Source organism: Pseudophryne corroboree, chromosome 1 (assembly GCF_028390025.1).
Source record: "Pseudophryne corroboree isolate aPseCor3 chromosome 1, aPseCor3.hap2, whole genome shotgun sequence".
Classification (NCBI taxonomy): domain Eukaryota; kingdom Metazoa; phylum Chordata; class Amphibia; order Anura; family Myobatrachidae; genus Pseudophryne; species Pseudophryne corroboree.
In genome coordinates, this window is record NC_086444.1 from 601,481,912 (window position 1) to 601,507,847 (window position 25,936).

Below are 25,936 nucleotides of genomic sequence, written 5' to 3' on the forward strand. Positions count from 1 at the left end.
AATGAGTGATATTCTTGTTATCAAACTGTCATTTTTCAAACACATGACAGTTAGGAGTTGATTGGTTGGATCACCATTTAAGATTGGTGAAAACAAAAATATCAGTTGTTGGTAAATCTGCCCCTAAGGATGAGGAGAGATACATCACATATAGCCAGGACATTAATGGAACTAAAATGCCCTGATTTCGAAAAATGGATTACCAGGGATCCATGAGTGCTATACACTGCCACCAAGACATGCAGAAATTCAGCAATGGAGTCAAATGTAACAATACCAACAATTTAGTCATGCTGTTGGATACTGATTATAGTCATAGGTCAGTAAGCACAATCAGCATAGAGTTCATGATGACATGAGGTGGGAGCCTGAAGCAGCATATCACGTCGGTGTTAAAGATTTACACCACACCTGTACACTCTGCCTTCATTGTTGCTGCTTTTACTGGAGGAGGTGACAACATTGTCATCTAAATCATCTAAAGACACCATACAATGCCATTTGACAAAGAATGTCAGAAGGAGGAAAAAATATGAAACTGCTACTACTGTAATTAATAAAGCAGAAATTAAACAAAACTCTTTTTTAATGTTAGCTAAAACATTTTTGTAACATGGGTATATAAACACAAAAACATGATGGATTTACAGGAATACAAATTACAATAGATAGATAGATAGATAGATAGATAGATAGATAGATAGATAGATAGATAGATAGATAGATAGATAGATTTATATGGCTCTTCTATTCAGATAAAAAATATAGTTCAAGAGTAGTACAGTACATTTACAGAACTAATTTTAAAAGTGTCAAATGACAGTACACAAACCATACAAGCCTAGCCACATATAATTGTAATGTAATGTCCTAGGCAGAAAATAGGATTTTAATACCTACCAGTAAATCCTTTTCTCTTAGTCCGTAGAGGATGCTGGGGATGCTTCAAGAACCATGGAGTATAGACGAGATCCGCAGGAGACATGGGCACTTTAAGACTTTAAAAGGGGTGTGAACTGGTTCCTCCCTCTATGCCCCTCCACCAGACTCCAGTTATAGGAACTGAGCCCAGGGAGACGGACATTTCGAGGCAAAGGATTTATTGTTAAACCACGGTGAGCATTTTACCAGCTCACACCTCCAGTATGCCGCAGAACGTGGCCTTCAACAGAACACCAGCCGACGGCATGAAGAATATGCAGCAATACGCTGACATAACCGTAACACAACCTATGTGTGTAAACACAACCAGTAACAGCATAACGCATGCTATGGCCTGAATATAATCAGCAACAGGCTGACTTAAACACAACACACCATGGGGTATATTTACTAAGGTCCCGATTTTGACCGAGATGCCGTTTTTTCTTCAAAGTGTCATCACGGTAATTTACTAAGCAAAAATCACGGCAGTGATGAGGGCATTCGTAATATTTTGGAAGTCCTAGGAAAAAAATCACGAATCAATACACCATCGGTCAAATACGCCTGCAATTTGCTAGAAATCGGGAATTTACTAAAAAGTGCAAAACACAAACACTGCCGACAATAGCCAAACACTGCCGTGATAAAATACAAATCGTGAAAAAGTGCTAAAAAAAAACAGACCTGCTTTTTTATCCCGTGTTTGTATAGGCATGCACGGATCCATGAGATCCGTGCATGTTTTTCAATGGGAAGGGGGGGGAAATGTTATACATTTTCTGAAAAAAAATTGCGTGGGGTTCCCCCTCCTAAGGCAAACCAGCCTCGGGCTCTTTGAGCCGATCCTGGTTGCAGAAATATGGGGGAAAAATGGACAGGGTTCCCCCATATTTAAGCAACCAGCATCGGGCTCTGCGCCTGGTCCTGGTTCCAAAAATACGGGGGACAAAAAGAGTAGGGGTCCCCCGTATTTTGGAAACCAGCACCGGGCTCCACTAGCTGGACAGATAATGCCACAGCCGGGGGTCACTTTTATACAGTGCCTTGCGGCCGTGGCATCAAATATCCAACTAGTCACCCCTGGCCAGGGTACCCTGGGGGAGTGGGGACCCCTTCAATCAAGGGGTCCCCCCCCCAGCCACCCAAGGGCCAGGGGTGAAGCCCGAGGCTGTCCCCCCCATCCAATGGGCTGCGGATGGGGGGCTGATAGCCTTTGTGATAAGTGTTTGATATTGTTTTTAGTAGCAGTACTACAAGGCCCAGCAAGCCTCCCCCGCAAGCTGGTACTTGGAGAACCACAAGTACCAGCATGCGGCGGAAAAATGGGCCCGCTGGTACCTGTAGTACTACTACTAAAAAAATACCACAATAAAGACATTACACACACACCTTGACAGTATAACTTTAATACATCCATCCACACCTCCATATACACATACTTACCTTATGTTCCCACGCAGGTCGGTCCTCTTCTCCAGTAGAATCCATGGTGTACCTGTAGAAAAAATTATACTCACATAATCCAGTGTTTTCGGCTCCTCGGTAACTCCTTTTGTAATCTACGTACTTGAAAAAATAAAAAAACGAATACCCGACCACGAACTGAAAGGGGACCCATGTTTTCACATGGGCCCCCTTTCCCCGAATGCCAGAAACCCACTCTGACTGATGTCTAAGTGGGTTTCCTCAGCCAATCAGGGAGCGCCACGTTGTAGCACCCTCCTGATCGGCTGTGTGCTCCTGTACTGTATGACAGGCGGCACACGGCAGTGATACCAATGTAGCGCCTATGCGCTCCATTGTAACCAATGGTGGGAACTTTCAGGTCAGCGGTTGACCGAAAGTGACCTCACCGCTGACCTGAAAGTTCCCACCATTGGTTACAATGGAGCGCATAGGCGCTACATTGTATCACTGCCGTGTGCCGCCTGTCATACAGTACAGGAGCACACATCCGATCAGGAGGGTGCTACAATGTGGCGCTCCCTGATTGGCTGAGGAAACCCACTTAGACATCAGTCAGAGTGGGTTTCTGGCATTCGGGGAAAGGGGGCCCATGTGAAAACATGGGTCCCCTTTCAGTTCGTGGTCGGGTATTCGTTTTTTTATTTTTTCAAGTACGTGGATTACAAAAGGAGTTACCGAGGAGCCGAAAACACTGGATTATGTGAGTATAATTTTTTCTACAGGTACACCATGGATTCTACTGGAGAAGAGGACCGACCTGCGTGGGAACATAAGGTAAGTATGTGTATATGGAGGTGTGGATGGATGTATTAAAGTTATACTTTCAAGGTGTGTGTGTGTGTTGTCTTTTTTTGTGGTATTTTTTTAGTAGTAGTACTACAGGTACCAGCGGGCCCATTTTTCCGCCGCATGCTGGTACTTGTGGTTCTCCAAGTACCAGCTTGCAGGGGAGGCTTGCTGGGCCTTGTAGTACTGCTACTAAAAACAATATCAAACACTTATCACAAAGGCTATCAGCCCCCCATCCGCAGCCCATTGGATGGGGGGGGACAGCCTTGGGCTTCACCCCTGGCCCTTGGGTGGCTGGGGGGGGACCCCTTGATTGAAGGGATCCCCACTCCCCCAGGGTACCCTGGCCAGGGGTGACTAGTTGGATATTTGATGCCACGGCCGCAAGGCACTGTATAAAAGTGACCCCCGGCTGTGGCATTATCTGTCCAGCTAGTGGAGCCCGGTGCTGGTTTCCAAAATACGGGGGACCCCTACTCTTTTTGTCCCCCGTATTTTTGGAACCAGGACCAGGCGCAGAGCCCGATGCTGGTTGCTTAAATATGGGGGAACCCCTGTCCATTTTTTCCCCATATTTCTGCAACCAGGATCGGCTCAAAGAGCCCGAGGCTGGTTTGCCTTAGGAGGGGGGACCCCACGCAATTTTTTTTTTACATTTAAACTTTATTTTTGTTTTTAACAAAGTGCACAATGAAGCCCAGCACGGATCTCTCAGATCCGGCCGAGATTCATTGTATTAAAGTCGGCAGTGTTTTACAAGTCACTCACGTAAAACACTGCCTAAAAAAACGAATGACATCGACATCGGAAAACCCGAAAATGCAGAATACGGCAGCTTAGTAAATTAGTCGTAATCAATTCAAAAAGTTGCATATTTACACTTTCAATGTCATTCGTGATTGAACTTTGACCTCAAACGGGAAAACACGAATCTTAGTAAATTTACCCCCATGTGTGTAAACATACCCAAAGACTGCAGACACAGTACGCACTGGGACGGGCGCCCAGCATCCTCTACGGACTAAGAGAAAAGGATTTACCGGTAGGTATTAAAATCCTATTTTCTCATACATCCTAGAGGATGCTGGGGATGCTTCAAGAACCATGGGGTTTATACCAAAGCTCTAGAACGGGCGGGAGAGTGCGGATGACTCTGCAGCACCGATTGACCAAACAAGCGGTCCTCCTCAGTCAGGGTATCAAACTTGTAAAACTTGCCGAGACCCATCGGCAGCTGCCCAGGATGAGCCCACCTTTCTGGTAGAATGGGGCTTCACCGATTTCGGTAACGGCAATCCAGCCATAGAATGAGCCTGCTGAATCGTATTACAGAACAAGTGTGCAATAGTCTGCTTGGAAGAAGGAGCCCCAAACTTGTTTGGAGCCCATAGGACAAACAGAGCCTCTATTTTCCCCAAGTCAAGCCGTTCTGACGACTTAGATTTTTAAATCTCTGACCACATCGAGAGACTTCGATTCCGCCAAGACGTCAGTAGCCACTGGCACAACAATAGGCTGGTTTACGTGAAACGATGAAACCACTTTTGGCAGAAATTGCTGAACGAGTTCACAACTCCGCTCTATCAGCATGGAAGATGAAATAGGGGCTTTTCTGAGACAAAGCCTCCAATTCAGATACCCGCCTTGCGGAAACCAAGGCCAACAACATGACTACTTTCCAAGTAAGGAAATTTAACTCAACCTTACGTAAAGGTTCAACCAATGAGATTGCAGGAAACTGCATGTCACGATCCGGGTATCTGGACGCCATTACTTGCCTTTCAGATGTCTCCTGAGGCTGGCTCAGCGTTCCAGGGCCGGATTTAATCTGTAATACTGATGTCCACTTTCTGCTTCCCACTCCTGTCATCCTGAGATGCTGTCACAGCGGCGCCATGTTTACTTCCTGAATGGCGTCTCCTGTCCTCCGCGGCCTCCGCCGCCGTTCCTGTGTTTCAGTATACAGGATATCAGAGTGGCACCTCATGCCAGCCGCGGCCTCCGCTGTTGTCCGCGTGGTTCTAGTATGCAGTCATCAGTCTGGCGTCTCCTGTCCTCTGCGGCCGGCGCCGCCATTGCTGCTAAGTTCTCACATGGAATACCAAACCAACTTTCCCTCCAAGTGACTACATGGGCGCAGCCATGTTGGATTCTGTCACCTGTTCAATTCCCACCAATCCGTTGCTCCATTGTAATCTGCATAATTGCCTAGCCAATCCCTTCCTTGCTGCAGGTATAAGTATTCTGTGCCTGAGAAAGGAAGGCGTCAGTGCTTTGGTTGTCAAACCTAGTTCCAGTCTGTCTGTCTCTCCTGTGGTTGTTTTCCAGGTTCCAGTTCCTGTCTCCAAGCTTCCACTAAAGAGACCCGCTCCAGTCTACCACCTGCGGTGCAGCCTGACTCTCCAGTCCTCTGGGACTCATCTGTTTCCAGCTACAGATTCACCTGCTTCCAGCACTTAGCTTCCAGCAGAGATCAGCTCTTCTTAAAGTGCCGGTATCATTTCTACAGATTTCCATTTACCACCGGTATTATTATTTCACCGCTCTCAAGCTCCATATATCATTTATATTTCATCGCTCTCAAGCTTCATTTATTATTTGGCTGGTTCCATCCAGCAATCCACTCCGTGCTTACATCTGTCTGGTTCCAACCAGTACCCACAGCAGCCACTTTATCTACAGCAGCCCAGCTTCCCTTGGAACATCAGCTGGTATGATCCTGGGCTACCTCCATTACTACAGTCGGGCCTGGTAAGGACTTTCCATCTAGAAGATAATAAGAACTGTCTCATACTACCAGAGCCCTGTGGCCCTTGCCATCCTGTAGTACCCAGGAACTGTGTTATATTTCTGATGATTTTATGTTTCTCTTCTACTACTGCTGTGTTGCATGGAGTTTGTCAAATAAACATCATTGACTTTTATCCTGGTTGTCGTGGTCACGCCTTCGGGCAATCCTTTTACGTGTAACTTACATGTCCAGGGGTCTGATACAACCTCCCAGGTTTCTCTACACCTCAGCCCCTACAACTGAGGCTGCCTCCCGTCAGCTCAGGCCCTCAGTTGTGACAGTAAGCACTGACCATATGAATCCAGCCGGAGACCAGGATCAAGCGGCCAGGCCGATGCAAGAACTGGCAGCCAGACTCGAACATCAGGAGGCTGTACAGGGCCACATCATCCGCTGTCTCCAGGATCTCTCTACTCGGCTGGATGGGATTCAGACAACCCTCCGTGGATCAGGCGCGTCCGGTGCGTCACCCACAGTGACTCCAGTTGTAACCCCACCCACCTTACCCATTTCTGCTCCACGTCTTCATCTTCCAACGCCAGCTAAATTTGACGGATCTCCAAGATTCTGCAGGGGATTTCTCAACCAGTGTGAAATCCATTTTGAGCTACAACCTGGCAATTTCCCCAGTGATCGTACTAAAATTGCCTACATTATTTCTCTTCTCAGTGGCTCAGCCCTTGACTGGGCATCACCGTTATGGGAGAAGTCTGATACCCTGCTGTCCTCCTATACTGATTTTGTAACAACATTCAGGCGCATCTTCGACGAGCCAGGCCGGATAACTTCAGCGTCATCTGAGATTCTCCGTTTACGCCAGGGATCGCGTACTGTGGGACAGTATCTTATACAGTTCAAGATTCTGGCATCCGAACTGGCATGGAACGACGAGGCCCTGTATGCTGCATTCTGGCATGGCTTATCAGAGCGCATCAAGGATGAGTTAGCTACCAGAGACTTGCCCTCTAAGTTGGATGAGCTAATCTCACTATGCACGAAAGTTGATCTACGGTTCAGAGAAAGAGCAACTGAGCGAGGAAGATCATCTGCTCCAAAATCTTCTGCTCCTCCTCCTCGTCAACCGTCTCCATCCAAAGATGAGCCCATGCAAATTGGTCGTTCTCGTCTATCTCCTGCTGAGCGCCGAAGACGTCTTTCTGAGTCTCTTTGTCTCTATTGTGCAGCTCCGTCTCACACCATCAATGCCTGTCCCAAACGTCCGGGAAACTTCAAATCCTAGCTCGCCAGGGAGAGGGCCGGCTAGGAGTAATGATCTCCTCTCCATCTCCTCATGATTGTAACCTCCCAGTCTCGCTTCAAATTGCTCAACGTTACAGGAACGTCATTGCCCTCCTAGATTCCGGAGCAGCTGGGAATTTCATGACTGAAGCATATGTTAAACGGTGGTCCCTACCCACCGAGAGACTTCCCTCGTCCATTTCCTTAACTGCCGTGGATGGCAGTAAGATTTTTGACACAGTTATTTCTCTAAGGACTCTACCAGTTCGTCTGAGAGTGGGAATTCTTCATTCGGAATATATTTCTTTTCTAGTGATTCCAAGAGCCACACATCCAGTGGTTTTGGGCCTTCCATGGCTCCGTCTCCACAATCCATCGATTGACTGGACGACTACGCAAATACTGGCATGGGGTCCCTCCTGTGCTGAGACATGTTTGTTTAAAGTACTTCCTGTTTGTTCTTCCTCCTCCAGGTCGTCTGATGTTCCACCTCCTCCGTACCAAGACTACACGGACGTGTTCAGTAAAGCTTCTGCTGATGTCCTTCCTCCTCATAGGGAATGGGACTGTCCAATTGATCTCATCCCAGGGAAGGTTCCACCTCGAGGCCTAACTTATCCGTTGTCCTTACCAGAGACGCATTCCATGGAGGAGTACATCAAAGAGAATCTGGCGAAGGGTTTTATTCGACCTTCCTCTTCTCCAGCTGGCGCAGGCTTCTTTTTTGTAAAAAAGAAAGACAGTGGCCTGCGGCCGTGCATCGACTACAGAGGTTTGAACGACATTACAGTCAAGAACCGTTATCCTTTACCCCTGATTACAGAGCTCTTCGATAGAGTTAGCGGAGCAACCATCTTTACAAAGTTGGATTTGAGGGGTGCCTACAATCTCATCCGGATCCGTGAGGGTGACGAGTGGAAGACCGCCTTTAACACCCGTGATGGACATTATGAGTACCTCGTCATGCCCTTCGGATTGAGCAATGCTCCAGCTGTCTTCCAGCATTTCGTGAATGAGATCTTCAGAGACATCTTATACCGCCATGTCGTGGTCTATCTAGATGATATCCTTATCTTTGCCAATAATCTAGAGGAACATCGTTTCTGGGTAAAGGAGGTTCTGTCCCGTCTCCATGTCAATCATCTCTGTTGCAAATTAGAGAAATGTGTCTTTGAAGTCAAAACCATTCCGTTTCTAGGTTACATTGATTCCGGTTCCGGACTAGAGATGGATCCTGAGAAACTACAAGCAATCCAGAATTGGCCGATACCCTTAACCCTCAAAGGGGTCCAGAGGTTCTTAGGGTTCGCCAATTACTACAGAAAGTTTATACGAGACTTTTCCACCATTGTGGCGCCTATCACTGCGTTGACTAAGAAGGGCGCTAACCCGTCCAAGTGGTCTGAAGAAGCTATGCAAGCTTTTCATCTATTAAAACAACGGTTCATCTCTGCACCAGTTCTGAAACAGCCCGACATCGACTCTCCTTTCATCTTAGAGGTGGATGCCTCCTCCGTTGGAGTAGGAGCGGTGTTATCCCAGAGGGCTAAAGATGGCCATCTACATCCTTGCAGTTTCTTCTCCCGGAAGTTCTCCCCAGCTGAGCGCAACTATGCCATTGGCGACCAGGAGTTGCTAGCCATCAAGCTCGCTCTAAAGGAGTGGAGATATCTGTTGGAGGGAGCTTCTCATTCAATCACTATACTTACCGACCACAAGAATCTTTTATATCTGAAAAGCGCACAATGTCTTAACCCTCGTCAGGCCAGATGGGCACTTTTCTTTTCCAGGTTCGACTTTAAACTCCAGTTCTGTCCGGGCTCTCAGAATCGCAAAGCCGATGCCCTTTCCCGCTCATGGGAGCAAGAAAATGAGTCAGAGTCTTCAGACAAACATCCTATTATTAATCCGTTGGCATTCTCCACGGTAGGGATGGACTCTACGCCCCCACCAGGGAAAAGTTTTGTGAAGCCGGTGTTAAGGAAGAAGCTCATGCATTGGGCCCATGCTTCCCGTTTTGCCGGACATACAGGCATTCAAAAAACCCTTGAGTTTATCTCTAGGTCCTATTGGTGGCCAACTCTGAAGAAGGACGTCATGGAGTTTATTGCATCTTGCCCAAAGTGTGCCCAACACAAAGTATCCCGCCAGTCGCCTGCGGGGCAACTGGTTCCATTATCTGTTCCCCGTCGACCGTGGACCCATTTGTCGATGGACTTTGTCACAGACCTGCCTATGTGCAACAAGTTCAATACCATCTAGGTGGTAGTTGACCGGTTCACCAAGATGGCACATTTCATTCCTCTCACCGGTCTTCCGTCAGCTTCCAAGTTGGCTCAAGTGTTCATACAAGAGATCTTCCGACTACACGGTCTTCCTGAAGAGATCATCTCAGATCGAGGAGTACAATTCGTAGCCAAATTCTGGCGAAGTTTGTGTCAAGCCCTCCAAGTCAAATTAAAGTTTTCCACAGCTTACCATCCTCAGACCAATGGTCAAACTGAGAGGGTGAATCAGGACTTGGAGGCCTTCCTCCGCATCTATGTGTCTTCCTCTCAAGATGACTGGGTTCAATTACTTCCCTGGGCCGAGTTCTGTCATAACAACCAATATCATTCCTCATCTTCTTCAACACCATTCTTCACTAACTATGGATTCCACCCTAAAGTTCCAGAATTCCAACCGCTTCCAGCAACTTCTGTTCCAGCAGTGGATATCACCTTGCGTCAGTTTGCAAACAACTGGAAGAATGTACGAGCGGCTCTGCTCAAAGCATCGTTCAGGTACAAGAAGTTTGCTGATAAGAAGCGTAGAGCGGTTCCTGCTCTCAAGGTGGGTGATCGTGTGTGGTTGTCCACGAAGAATTTGAGGTTAAGAGTTCCCAGTATGAAGTTTGCACCTCGTTACATCGGTCCTTTCAAAATTGAACAAGTCATCAATCCTGTTGCTTATAGACTCCAGTTACCTCCCTTCTTAAAAATACCCAGGACATTCCATGTCTCTCTGTTGAAACCGCTGATCCTGAATCGGTTTCATTCTGCACTTCCTCCGGCTCCGAAAGTCCAGACTCAACGAGGAGTTGAGTATGAAGTCGCCAAGATTCTGGACTCACGTCACCGTTACGGTCAATTACAGTATCTCATTGACTGGAAGGGCTATGGTCCTGAGGAACGCTCTTGGACCAATGCTTCAGATGTCCATGCTCCTGCCTTGGTCCAGAATTTCCACTCCAAGTTTCCTCAAAAGCCGAAGAAGTGTCCTGGGGCCACTCCTAAAAAGGGGGGGTGGGTGTGCTGTCACGATCCGGGTATCTGGACACCATTACTTGCCTTTCAGATGTCTCCTGAGGCTGGCTCAGCGTTCCAGGGCCGGATTTCATCTGTAATACTGATGTCCACATTCTGCTTCCCACTCCTGTCATCCTGAGACGCTGTCACAGCGGCGCCATGTTTACTTCCTGAATGGCGTCTCCTGTCCTCCGCGGCCTCCGCCGCCGTTCCTGTGTTTCAGTATACAGGATATCAGAGTGGCGCCTCATGCCATCCGCGGCCTCCGCTGTCGTCCGCGTGGTTCTAGTATGCAGTCATCAATCTGGCGTCTCCTGTCCTCTGCGGCCGGCGCCGCCATTGCTGCTAAGTTCTCACATGGAATACCAAACCAACTTTCCCTCCAAGTGACTACATGGGCGCAGCCATGTTGGATTCTGTCACCTGTTCAATTCCCACCAATCCGTTGCTCCATTGTAATCTGCATAATTGGCTAGCCAATCCCTTCCTTGCTGCAGGTATAAGTATTCTGTGCCTGAGCAAGGAAGGCATCAGTGCTTTGGTTGTCAAACCTAGTTCCAGTCTGTCTCTCTCCTGTGGTTGTTTTCCAGGTTCCAGTTCCTGTCTCCAAGCTTCCACTAAAGAGACCAGCTCCAGTCTACCACCTGCGGTGCAGCCTGACTCTCCAGTCCTCTGGGACTCATCTGTTTCCAGCTACAGATTCACCTGCTTCCAGCACTTAGCTTCCAGCAGAGATCAGCTCTTCTTAAAGTGCCGATACCATTTCTACAGATTTCCATTTACCACCGGTATTATTATTTCACCGCTCTCAAGCTCCATATATCATTTATATTTCATCGCTCTCAAGCTTCATTTATTATTTGGCTGGTTCCATCCAGCAATCCACTCCGTGCTTACATCTGTCTGGTTCCAACCAGTACCCACAGCAGCCACTTTATCTACAGCAGCCCAGCTTCCCTTGGAACATCAGCTGGTATGATCCTGGGCTACCTCCATTACTACAGTCGGGCCTGGTAAGGACTTTCCATCTAGAAGATAATAAGAACTGTCTCATACTACCAGAGCCCTGTGGCCCTTGCCATCCTGTAGTACCCAGGAACTGTGTTACATTTCTGCTGATTTTATGTTTCTCTTCTACTACTGCTGTGTTGCATGGAGTTTGTCAAATAAACATCATTGACTTTTATCCTGGTTGTCGTGGTCACGCCTTTGGGCAATCCTTTTACGTGTAACTTACATGTCCAGGGGTCTGATACAACCTCCCAGGTTTCTCTACACCTCAGCCCCTACAACTGAGGCTGCTCCCGTCAGCTCAGGCCCTCAGTTGTGACAGTAAGCACTGACCATATGAATCCAGCCGGAGACCAGGATCAAGCGGCCAGGCCGATGGAAGAACTGGCAGCCAGACTCGAACATCAGGAGGCTGCACAGGGCCACATCATCCGCTGTCTCCAGGATCTCTCTACTCGGCTGGATGGGATTCAGACAACCCTCCGTGGATCAGGCGCGTCCGGTGCGTCACCCACAGTGACTCCAGTTGTAACCCCACCCACCTTACCCATTTCTGCTCCACGTCTTCATCTTCCAACGCCAGCTAAATTTGACGGATCTCCAAGATTCTGCAGGGGATTTCTCAACCAGTGTGAAATCCATTTTCAGCTACAACCTGGCAATTTCCCCAGTGATCGTACTAAAATTGCCTACATTATTTCTCTTCTCGGTGGCTCAGCCCTTGACTGGGCATCACCGTTATGGGAGAAGTCTGATACCCTGCTGTCCTCCTATACTGATTTTGTAACAACATTCAGGCGCATCTTCGACGAGCCAGGCCGGATAACTTCAGCTTCATCTGAGATTCTCTGTTTACGCCAGGGATCGCGTACTGTGGGACAGTATCTTATACAGTTCAAGATTCTGGCATCCGAACTGGCATGGAACGACGAGGCCCTGTATGCTGCATTCTGGTATGGCTTATCAGAGCGCATCAAGGATGAGTTAGCTACCAGAGACTTGCCCTCTAAGTTGGATGAGCTAATCTCACTATGCACGAAAGTTGATCTACGGTTCAGAGAAAGAGCAACTGAGCGAGGAAGATCATCTGCTCCAAAATCTTCTGCTCCTCCTCCTCGTCAACCGTCTCCATCCAAAGATGAGCCCATGCAAATTGGTCGTTCTCGTCTATCTCCTGCTGAGCGCCGAAGACGTCTTTCTGAGTCTCTTTGTCTCTATTGTGCAGCTCCGTCTCACACCATCAATGCCTGTCCCAAACGTCCGGGAAACTCAAATCCTAGCTCGCCAGGGAGAGGGCCGGCTAGGAGTAATGATCTCCTCTCCATCTCCTCATGATTGTAACCTCCCAGTCTCGCTTTAATTTGCTCAACGTTACAGGAACGTCATTGCCCTACTAGATTCCGGAGCAGCTGGGAATTTCATGACTGAAGCATATGTTAAACGGTGGTCCCTACCCACCGAGAGACTTCCCTCATCCATTTCCTTAACTGCCGTGGATGGCAGTAAGATTTTTGACACAGTTATTTCTCTAAGGACTCTACCAGTTCGTCTGAGAGTGGGAGTTCTTCATTCGGAATATATTTCTTTTCTAGTGATTCCAAGAACCACACATCCAGTGGTTTTGGGCCTTCCATGGCTCCGTCTCCACAATCCATCGATTGACTGGACGACTACGCAAATACTGGCATGGGGTCCCTCCTGTGCTGAGACATGTTTGTTTAAAGTACTTCCTGTTTGTTCTTCCTCCTCCAGGTCGTCTGATGTTCCACCTCCTCCGTACCAAGACTACACGGACGTGTTCAGTAAAGCTTCTGCTGATGTCCTTCCTCCTCATAGGGAATGGGACTGTCCAATTGATCTCATCCCAGGGAAGGTTCCACCTCGAGGCCGAACTTATCCGTTGTCCTTACCAGAGACGCATTCCATGGAGGAGTACATCAAAGAGAATCTGGCGAAGGGTTTTATTCGACCTTCCTCTTCTCCAGCTGGCGCAGGCTTCTTTTTTGTAAAAAAGAAAGACGGTGGCCTGCGGCCGTGCATCGACTACAGAGGTTTGAACGACATTACAGTCAAGAACCGTTATCCTTTACCCCTGATTACAGAGCTCTTCGATAGAGTTAGCGGAGCAACCATCTTTACAAAGTTGGATTTGAGGGGTGCCTACAATCTCATCTGGATCCGTGAGGGTGACGAGTGGAAGACCGCCTTTAACACCCGTGATGGACATTATGAGTACCTCGTCATGCCCTTCGGATTGAGCAATGCTCCAGCTGTCTTCCAGCATTTCGTGAATGAGATCTTCAGAGACATCTTATACCGCCATGTCGTGGTCTATCTAGATGATATCCTTATCTTTGCCAATAATCTAGAGGAACATCGTTTCTGGGTAAAGGAGGTTCTGTCCCGTCTCCGTGTCAATCATCTCTATTGCAAATTAGAGAAATGTGTCTTTGAAGTCAAAACCATTCCGTTTCTAGGTTACATTGTGTCCGGTTCCGGACTAGAGATGGATCCTGAGAAACTACAAGCAATCCAGAATTGGCCGATACCCTTAACCCTCAAAGGGGTCGAGAGGTTCTTAGGGTTCGCCAATTACTACAGAAAGTTTATACGAGACTTTTCCACCATTGTGGCGCCTATCACTGCGTTGACTAAGAACGGCGCTAACCCGTCCAAGTGGTCTGAAGAAGCTATGCAAGCTTTTCATCTATTAAAACAACGGTTCATCTCTGCACCAGTTCTGAAACAGCCCGACATCGACTCTCTTTCATCTTAGAGGTGGATGCCTCCTCCGTTGGAGTAGGAGCGGTGTTATCTCAGAGGGCTAAAGATGGCCATCTACATCCTTGCAGTTTCTTCTCCCGGAAGTTCTCCCCAGCTGAGCGCAACTATGCCATTGGCGACCAGGAGTTGCTAGCCATCAAGCTCGCTCTAAAGGAGTGGAGATATCTGTTGGAGGGAGCTTCTCATTCAATCACTATACTTACCGACCACAAGAATCTTTTATATCTGAAAAGCGCACAATGTCTTAACCCTCGTCAGGCCAGATGGGCACTTTTCTTTTCCAGGTTCGACTTTAAACTCCAGTTCTGTCCGGGCTCTCAGAATCGCAAAGCCGATGCCCTTTCCCGCTCATGGGAGCAAGAAAATGAGTCAGAGTCTTCAGACAAACATCCTATTATTAATCCGTTGGCATTCTCCACGGTAGGGATGGACTCTACGCCCCCACCAGGGAAAAGTTTTGTGAAGCCGGTGTTAAGGAAGAAGCTCATGCATTGGGCCCATGCTTCCCGTTTTGCCGGACATACATGCATTCAAAAAACCCTTGAGTTTATCTCTAGATCCTATTGGTGGCCAACTCTGAAGAAGGACGTCATGGAGTTTATTGCATCTTGCCCAAAGTGTGCCCAACACAAAATATCCCGCCAGTCGCCTGCGGGGCAACTGGTTCCATTATCTGTTCCCCGTCGACCCATTTGTCGATGGACTTTGTCACAGACCTGCCTATGTGCAACAAGTTCAATACCATCTGGGTGGTAGTTGACCGGTTCACCAAGATGGCACATTTCATTCCTCTCACCGGTCTTCCGTCAGCTTCCAAGTTGGCTCAAGTGTTCATACAAGAGATCTTCCGACTACACGGTCTTCCTGAAGAGATCATCTCAGATCGAGGAGTACAATTTGTAGCCAAATTCTGGCGAAGTTTGTGTCAAGCCCTCCAAGTCAAATTAAAGTTTTCCACAGCTTACCATCCTCAGACCAATGGTCAAACTGAGAGGGTGAATCAGGACTTGGAGGCCTTCCTCCGCATCTATGTGTCTTCCTCTCAAGATGACTGGGTTCAATTACTTCCCTGGGCCGAGTTCTGTCATAACAACCAATATCATTCCTCATCTTCTTCAACACCATTCTTCACTAACTATGGATTCCACCCTAAAGTTCCAGAATTCCAACCGCTTCCAGCAACTTCTGTTCCAGCAGTGGATATCACCTTGCGTCAGTTTGCAAACAACTGGAAGAATGTACGAGCGGCTCTGCTCAAAGCATCGTTCAGGTACAAGAAGTTTGCTGATAAGAAGCGTAGAGCGGTTCCTGCTCTCAAGGTGGGTGATCGTGTGTGGTTGTCCACGAAGAATTTGAGGTTAAGAGTTCCCAGTATGAAGTTTGCACCTCGTTACATCGGTCCTTTCAAAATTGAACAAGTCATCAATCCTGTTGCTTATAGACTCCAGTTACCTCCCTTCTTAAAAATACCCAGGACATTCCATGTCTCTCTGTTGAAACCGCTGATCCTGAATCGGTTTCATTCTGCACTTCCTCCGGCTCCGAAAGTCCAGACTCAACGAGGAGTTGAGTATGAAGTCGCCAAGATTCTGGACTCACGTCACCGTTACGGTCAATTACAGTATCTCATTGACTGGAAGGGCTATGGTCCTGAGGAACGCTCTTGGACCAATGCTTCAGATGTCCATGCTCCTGCCTTGGTCCGGAATTTCCACTCCAAGTTTTCTCAAAAGCCGAAGAAGTGTCCTGGGGCCACTCCTAAAGGGGGGGGGGGGGGGTGCTGTCACGATCCGGGTATCTGGATACCATTACTTGCCTTTCAGATGTCTCCTGAGGCTGGCTCAGCGTTCCAGGGCCGGATTTCATCTGTAATACTGATGTCCACATTCTGCTTCCCACTCCTGTCATCCTGAGACGCTGTCACAGTGGCGCCATGTTTACTTCCTGAATGGCGTCTCCTGTCCTCTGCGGCCTCCGCCGCCGTTCCTGTGTTTCAGTATACAGGATATCAGAGTGGCGCCTCATGCCAGCCGCGGCCTCCGCTGTCGTCCGCGTGGTTCTAGTATGCAGTCATCAGTCTGGCGTCTCCTGTCCTCTGCGGCCGGCGCCGCCATTGCTGCTAAGTTCTCACATGGAATACCAAACCAACTTTCCCTCCAAGTGACTACATGGGCGCAGCCATGTTGGATTCTGTCACCTGTTCAATTCCCACCAATCCGTTGCTCCATTGTAATCTGCATAATTGGCTAGCCAATCCCTTCCTTGCTGCAGGTATAAGTATTCTGTGCCTGAGCAAGGAAGGCGTCAGTGCTTTGGTTGTCAAACCTAGTTCCAGTCTGTCTCTCTCCTGTGGTTGTTTTCCAGGTTCCAGTTCCTGTCTCCAAGCTTCCACTAAAGAGACCCGCTCCAGTCTACCACCTGCGGTGCAGCCTGACTCTCCAGTCCTCTGGGACTCATCTGTTTCCAGCTACAGATTCACCTGCTTCCAGCACTTAGCTTCCAGCAGAGATCAGCTCTTCTTAAAGTGCCGGTACCATTTCTACAGATTTCCATTTACCACCGGTATTATTATTTCACCGCTCTCAAGCTCCATATATCATTTATATTTCATCGCTCTCAAGCTTCATTTATTATTTGGCTGGTTCCATCCAGAAATCCACTCCGTGCTTACATCTGTCTGGTTCCAACCAGTACCCACAGCAGCCACTCTATCTACAGCAGCCCAGCTTCCCTTGGAACATCAGCTGGTATGATCCTGGGCTACCTCCATTACTACAGTCGGGCCTGGTAAGGACTTTCCATCTAGAAGATAATAAAAACTGTCTCATACTACCAGAGCCCTGTGGCCCTTGCCATCCTGTAGTACCCAGGAACTGTGTTATATTTCTGCTGATTTTACGTTTCTCTTCTACTACTGCTGTGTTGCATGGAGTTTGTCAAATAAACATCATTGACTTTTATCCTGGTTGACGTGGTCACGCCTTCGGGCAATCCTTTTACGTGTAACTTACATGTCCAGGGGTCTGATACAACCTCCCAGGTTTCTCTACACCTCAGCCCCTACAACTGAGGCTGCCTCCCGTCAGCTCAGGCCCTCAGTTGTGACAGTAAGCACTGACCATATGAATCCAGCCGGAGACCAGGATCAAGCGGCCAGGCCGATGCAAGAACTGGCAGCCAGACTCGAACATCAGGAGGCTGCACAAGGCCACATCATCTGCTGTCTCCAGGATCTCTCTACTCGGCTGGATGGGATTCAGACAACCCTCCGTGGATCAGGCGCGTCCGGTGCGTCACCCACAGTGACTCCAGTTGTAACCCCACCCACCTTACCCATTTCTGCTCCACGTCTTCATCTTCCAATGCCAGCTAAATTTGACGGATCTCCAAGATTCTGCAGGGGATTTCTCAACCAGTGTGAAATCCATTTTCAGCTACAACCTGGCAATTTCCCCAGTGATCGTACTAAAATTGCCTACATTATTTCTCTTCTCGGTGGCTCAGCCCTTGACTGGGCATCACCGTTATGGGAGAAGTCTGATACCCTGCTGTCCTCCTATACTGATTTTGTAACAACATTCAGGCGCATCTTCGACGAGCCAGGCCGGATAACTTCAGCTTCATCTGAGATTCTCCGTTTACGCCAGGGATCGCGTACTGTGGGACAGTATCTTATACAGTTCAAGATTCTGGCATCCGAACTGGCATGGAACGACGAGGCCCTGTATGCTGCATTCTGGCATGGCTTATCAGAGCGCATCAAGGATGAGTTAGCTACCAGAGACTTGCCCTCTAAGTTGGATGAGCTAATCTCACTATGCACGGAAGTTGATCTACGGTTCAGAGAAAGAGCAACTGAGCGAGGAAGATCATCTGCTCCAAAATCTTCTGCTCCTCTTCCTCGTCAACCGTCTCCATCCAAAGATGAGCCCATGCAAATTGGTCGTTCTCGTCTATCTCCTGCTGAGCGCCGAAGACGTCTTTCTGAGTCTCTTTGTCTCTATTGTGCAGCTCCGTCTCACACCATCAATGCCTGTCCCAAACGTCCGGGAAACTCAAATCCTAGCTCGCCAGGGAGAGGGCCGGCTAGGAGTAATGATCTCCTCTCCATCTCCTCATGATTGTAACCTCCCAGTCTCGCTTTAATTTGCTCAACGTTACAGGAACGTCATTGCCCTACTAGATTCCGGAGCAGCTGGGAATTTCATGACTGAAGCATATGTTAAACGGTGGTCCCTACCCACCGAGAGACTTCCCTCATCCATTTCCTTAACTGCCGTGGATGGCAGTAAGATTTTTGACACAGTTATTTCTCTAAGGACTCTACCAGTTCGTCTGAGAGTGGGAGTTCTTCATTCGGAATATATTTCTTTTCTAGTGATTCCAAGAACCACACATCCAGTGGTTTTGGGCCTTCCATGGCTCCGTCTCCACAATCCATCGATTGACTGGACGACTACGCAAATACTGGCATGGGGTCCCTCCTGTGCTGAGACATGTTTGTTTAAAGTACTTCCTGTTTGTTCTTCCTCCTCCAGGTCGTCTGATGTTCCACCTCCTCCGTACCAAGACTACACGGACGTGTTCAGTAAAGCTTCTGCTGATGTCCTTCCTCCTCATAGGGAATGGGACTGTCCAATTGATCTCATCCAAGGGAAGGTTCCACCTCGAGGCCGAACTTATCCGTTGTCCTTACCAGAGACGCATTCCATGGAGGAGTACATCAAAGAGAATCTGGCGAAGGGTTTTATTCGACCTTCCTCTTCTCCAGCTGGCGCAGGCTTCTTTTTTGTAAAAAAGAAAGACGGTGGCCTGCGGCCGTGCATCGACTACAGAGGTTTGAACGACATTACAGTCAAGAACCGTTATCCTTTACCCCTGATTACAGAGCTCTTCGATAGAGTTAGCGGAGCAACCATCTTTACAAAGTTGGATTTGAGGGGTGCCTACAATCTCATCCGGATCCGTGAGGGTGACGAGTGGAAGACCGCCTTTAACACCCGTGATGGACATTATGAGTACCTCGTCATGCCCTTCGGATTGAGCAATGTTCCAGCTGTCTTCCAGCATTTCGTGAATGAGATCTTCAGAGACATCTTATACCGCCATGTCGTGGTCTATCTAGATGATATCCTTATCTTTGCCAATAATCTAGAGGAACATCGTTTCTGGGTAAAGGAGGTTCTGTCCCGTCTCCGTGTCAATCATCTCTATTGCAAATTAGAGAAATGTGTCTTTGAAGTCAAAACCATTCCGTTTCTAGGTTACATTGTGTCCGGTTCCGGACTAGAGATGGATCCTGAGAAACTACAAGCAATCCAGAATTGGCCGATACCCTTAACCCTCAAAGGGGTCGAGAGGTTCTTAGGGTTCGCCAATTACTACAGAAAGTTTATACGAGACTTTTCCACCATTAAGGCGCCTATCACTGCGTTGACTAAGAACGGCGCTAACCCGTCCAAGTGGTCTGAAGAAGCTATGCAAGCTTTTCATCTATTAAAACAACGGTTCATCTCTGCACCAGTTCTGAAACAGCCCGACGTCGACTCTCTTTCATCTTAGAGGTGGATGCCTCCTCCGTTGGAGTAGGAGCGGTGTTGTCCCAGAGGGCTAAAGATGGCCATCTACATCCTTGCAGTTTCTTCTCCCGGAAGTTCTCCCCAGCTGAGCGCAACTATGCCATTGGCGACCAGGAGTTGCTAGCCATCAAGCTCGCTCTAAAGGAGTGGAGATATCTGTTGGAGGGAGCTTCTCATTCAATCACTATACTTACCGACCACAAGAATCTTTTATATCTGAAAAGCGCACAATGTCTTAACCCTCGTCAGGCCAGATGGGCACTTCTTTTCCAGGTTCGACTTTAAACTCCAGTTCTGTCCGGGCTCTCAGAATCGCAAGGCCGATGCCCTTTCCCGCTCATGGGAGCAAGAAAATGAGTCAGAGTCTTCAGACAAACATCCTATTATTAATCCGTTGGCATTCTCCACGGTAGGGATGGACTCTACGCCCCCACCAGGGAAAAGTTTTGTGAAGCCGGTGTTAAGGAAGAAGCTCATGCATTGGGACCATGCTTCCCGTTTTGCCGGACATACAGGCATTCAAAAAACCCTTGAGTTTATCTCTAGGTCCTATTGGTGGCCAACTCTGAAGAAGGACGTCATGGAGTTTATTGCATCTTGCCCAAAGTGTGCCCAACACAAAGTATCCCGCCAGTCGCCTGCGGGGCAACTGGTTCCATTATCTGTTCCCCGTCGACCGTGGACCCATTTGTCGATGGACTTTGTCACAGACCTGCCTATGTGCAACAAGTTCAATACCATCTGGGTGGTAGTTGACCGGTTCACCAAGATGGCACATTTCATTCCTCTCACCGGTCTTCCGTCAGCTTCCAAGTTGGCTCAAGTGTTCATACAAGAGATCTTCCGACTACACGGTCTTCCTGAAGAGATCATCTCAGATCGAGGAGTACAATTTGTAGCCAAATTCTGGCGAAGTTTGTGTCAAGCCCTCCAAGTCAAATTAAAGTTTTCCACAGCTTACCATCCTCAGACCAATGGTCAAACTGAGAGGGTGAATCAGGACTTGGAGGCCTTCCTCCGCATCTATGTGTCTTCCTCTCAAGATGACTGGGTTCAATTACTTCCCTGGGCCGAGTTCTGTCATAACAACCAATATCATTCCTCATCTTCTTCAACACCATTCTTCACTAACTATGGATTCCACCCTAAAGTTCCAGAATTCCAACCGCTTCCAGCAACTTCTGTTCCAGCAGTGGATATCACCTTGCGTCAGTTTGCAAACAACTGGAAGAATGTACGAGCGGCTCTGCTCAAAGCATCGTTCAGGTACAAGAAGTTTGCTGATAAGAAGCGTAGAGCGGTTCCTGCTCTCAAGGTGGGTGATCGTGTGTGGTTGTCCACGAAGAATTTGAGGTTAAGAGTTCCCAGTATGAAGTTTGCACCTCGTTACATCGGTCCTTTCAAAATTGAACAAGTCATCAATCCTGTTGCTTATAGACTCCAGTTACCTCCCTTCTTGAAAATACCCAGGACATTCCATGTCTCTCTGTTGAAACCGCTGATCCTGAATCGGTTTCATTCTGCACTTCCTCCGGCTCCGAAAGTCCAGACTCAACGAGGAGTTGAGTATGAAGTCGCCAAGATTCTGGACTCACGTCACCGTTACGGTCAATTACAGTATCTCATTGACTGGAAGGGCTATGGTCCTGAGGAACGCTCTTGGACCAATGCTTCAGATGTCCATGCTCCTGCCTTGGTCCGGAATTTCCACTCCAAGTTTTCTCAAAAGCCGAAGAAGTGTCCTGGGGCCACTCCTAAAGGGGGGGGGGGGTGCTGTCACGATCCGGGTATCTGGATACCATTACTTGCCTTTCAGATGTCTCCTGAGGCTGGCTCAGCGTTCCAGGGCCGGATTTCATCTGTAATACTGATGTCCACATTCTGCTTCCCACTCCTGTCATCCTGAGACGCTGTCACAGTGGCGCCATGTTTACTTCCTGAATGGCGTCTCCTGTCCTCTGCGGCCTCCGCCGCCGTTCCTGTGTTTCAGTATACAGGATATCAGAGTGGCGCCTCATGCCAGCCGCGGCCTCCGCTGTCGTCCGCGTGGTTCTAGTATGCAGTCATCAGTCTGGCGTCTCCTGTCCTCTGCGGCCGGCGCCGCCATTGCTGCTAAGTTCTCACATGGAATACCAAACCAACTTTCCCTCCAAGTGACTACATGGGCGCAGCCATGTTGGATTCTGTCACCTGTTCAATTCCCACCAATCCGTTGCTCCATTGTAATCTGCATAATTGGCTAGCCAATCCCTTCCTTGCTGCAGGTATAAGTATTCTGTGCCTGAGCAAGGAAGGCGTCAGTGCTTTGGTTGTCAAACCTAGTTCCAGTCTGTCTCTCTCCTGTGGTTGTTTTCCAGGTTCCAGTTCCTGTCTCCAAGCTTCCACTAAAGAGACCCGCTCCAGTCTACCACCTGCGGTGCAGCCTGACTCTCCAGTCCTCTGGGACTCATCTGTTTCCAGCTACAGATTCACCTGCTTCCAGCACTTAGCTTCCAGCAGAGATCAGCTCTTCTTAAAGTGCCGGTACCATTTCTACAGATTTCCATTTACCACCGGTATTATTATTTCACCGCTCTCAAGCTCCATATATCATTTATATTTCATCGCTCTCAAGCTTCATTTATTATTTGGCTGGTTCCATCCAGAAATCCACTCCGTGCTTACATCTGTCTGGTTCCAACCAGTACCCACAGCAGCCACTCTATCTACAGCAGCCCAGCTTCCCTTGGAACATCAGCTGGTATGATCCTGGGCTACCTCCATTACTACAGTCGGGCCTGGTAAGGACTTTCCATCTAGAAGATAATAAAAACTGTCTCATACTACCAGAGCCCTGTGGCCCTTGCCATCCTGTAGTACCCAGGAACTGTGTTATATTTCTGCTGATTTTACGTTTCTCTTCTACTACTGCTGTGTTGCATGGAGTTTGTCAAATAAACATCATTGACTTTTATCCTGGTTGACGTGGTCACGCCTTCGGGCAATCCTTTTACGTGTAACTTACATGTCCAGGGGTCTGATACAACCTCCCAGGTTTCTCTACACCTCAGCCCCTACAACTGAGGCTGCCTCCCGTCAGCTCAGGCCCTCAGTTGTGACAGTAAGCACTGACCATATGAATCCAGCCGGAGACCAGGATCAAGCGGCCAGGCCGATGCAAGAACTGGCAGCCAGACTCGAACATCAGGAGGCTGCACAAGGCCACATCATCTGCTGTCTCCAGGATCTCTCTACTCGGCTGGATGGGATTCAGACAACCCTCCGTGGATCAGGCGCGTCCGGTGCGTCACCCACAGTGACTCCAGTTGTAACCCCACCCACCTTACCCATTTCTGCTCCACGTCTTCATCTTCCAATGCCAGCTAAATTTGACGGATCTCCAAGATTCTGCAGGGGATTTCTCAACCAGTGTGAAATCCATTTTCAGCTACAACCTGGCAATTTCCCCAGTGATCGTACTAAAATTGCCTACATTATTTCTCTTCTCGGTGGCTCAGCCCTTGACTGGGCATCACCGTTATGGGAGAAGTCTGATACCCTGCTGTCCTCCTATACTGATTTTGTAACAACATTCAGGCGCATCTTCGACGAGCCAGGCCGGATAACTTCAGCTTCATCTGAGATTCTCCGTTTACGCCAGGGATCGCGTACTGTGGGACAGTATCTTATACAGTTCAAGATTCTGGCATCCGAACTGGCATGGAACGACGAGGCCCTGTATGCTGCATTCTGGCATGGCTTATCAGAGCGCATCAAGGATGAGTTAGCTACCAGAGACTTGCCCTCTAAGTTGGATGAGCTAATCTCACTATGCACGGAAGTTGATCTACGGTTCAGAGAAAGAGCAACTGAGCGAGGAAGATCATCTGCTCCAAAATCTTCTGCTCCTCTTCCTCGTCAACCGTCTCCATCCAAAGATGAGCCCATGCAAATTGGTCGTTCTCGTCTATCTCCTGCTGAGCGCCGAAGACGTCTTTCTGAGTCTCTTTGTCTCTATTGTGCAGCTCCGTCTCACACCATCAATGCCTGTCCCAAACGTCCGGGAAACTCAAATCCTAGCTCGCCAGGGAGAGGGCCGGCTAGGAGTAATGATCTCCTCTCCATCTCCTCATGATTGTAACCTCCCAGTCTCGCTTTAATTTGCTCAACGTTACAGGAACGTCATTGCCCTACTAGATTCCGGAGCAGCTGGGAATTTCATGACTGAAGCATATGTTAAACGGTGGTCCCTACCCACCGAGAGACTTCCCTCATCCATTTCCTTAACTGCCGTGGATGGCAGTAAGATTTTTGACACAGTTATTTCTCTAAGGACTCTACCAGTTCGTCTGAGAGTGGGAGTTCTTCATTCGGAATATATTTCTTTTCTAGTGATTCCAAGAACCACACATCCAGTGGTTTTGGGCCTTCCATGGCTCCGTCTCCACAATCCATCGATTGACTGGACGACTACGCAAATACTGGCATGGGGTCCCTCCTGTGCTGAGACATGTTTGTTTAAAGTACTTCCTGTTTGTTCTTCCTCCTCCAGGTCGTCTGATGTTCCACCTCCTCCGTACCAAGACTACACGGACGTGTTCAGTAAAGCTTCTGCTGATGTCCTTCCTCCTCATAGGGAATGGGACTGTCCAATTGATCTCATCCAAGGGAAGGTTCCACCTCGAGGCCGAACTTATCCGTTGTCCTTACCAGAGACGCATTCCATGGAGGAGTACATCAAAGAGAATCTGGCGAAGGGTTTTATTCGACCTTCCTCTTCTCCAGCTGGCGCAGGCTTCTTTTTTGTAAAAAAGAAAGACGGTGGCCTGCGGCCGTGCATCGACTACAGAGGTTTGAACGACATTACAGTCAAGAACCGTTATCCTTTACCCCTGATTACAGAGCTCTTCGATAGAGTTAGCGGAGCAACCATCTTTACAAAGTTGGATTTGAGGGGTGCCTACAATCTCATCCGGATCCGTGAGGGTGACGAGTGGAAGACCGCCTTTAACACCCGTGATGGACATTATGAGTACCTCGTCATGCCCTTCGGATTGAGCAATGTTCCAGCTGTCTTCCAGCATTTCGTGAATGAGATCTTCAGAGACATCTTATACCGCCATGTCGTGGTCTATCTAGATGATATCCTTATCTTTGCCAATAATCTAGAGGAACATCGTTTCTGGGTAAAGGAGGTTCTGTCCCGTCTCCGTGTCAATCATCTCTATTGCAAATTAGAGAAATGTGTCTTTGAAGTCAAAACCATTCCGTTTCTAGGTTACATTGTGTCCGGTTCCGGACTAGAGATGGATCCTGAGAAACTACAAGCAATCCAGAATTGGCCGATACCCTTAACCCTCAAAGGGGTCGAGAGGTTCTTAGGGTTCGCCAATTACTACAGAAAGTTTATACGAGACTTTTCCACCATTAAGGCGCCTATCACTGCGTTGACTAAGAACGGCGCTAACCCGTCCAAGTGGTCTGAAGAAGCTATGCAAGCTTTTCATCTATTAAAACAACGGTTCATCTCTGCACCAGTTCTGAAACAGCCCGACGTCGACTCTCTTTCATCTTAGAGGTGGATGCCTCCTCCGTTGGAGTAGGAGCGGTGTTGTCCCAGAGGGCTAAAGATGGCCATCTACATCCTTGCAGTTTCTTCTCCCGGAAGTTCTCCCCAGCTGAGCGCAACTATGCCATTGGCGACCAGGAGTTGCTAGCCATCAAGCTCGCTCTAAAGGAGTGGAGATATCTGTTGGAGGGAGCTTCTCATTCAATCACTATACTTACCGACCACAAGAATCTTTTATATCTGAAAAGCGCACAATGTCTTAACCCTCGTCAGGCCAGATGGGCACTTCTTTTCCAGGTTCGACTTTAAACTCCAGTTCTGTCCGGGCTCTCAGAATCGCAAGGCCGATGCCCTTTCCCGCTCATGGGAGCAAGAAAATGAGTCAGAGTCTTCAGACAAACATCCTATTATTAATCCGTTGGCATTCTCCACGGTAGGGATGGACTCTACGCCCCCACCAGGGAAAAGTTTTGTGAAGCCGGTGTTAAGGAAGAAGCTCATGCATTGGGACCATGCT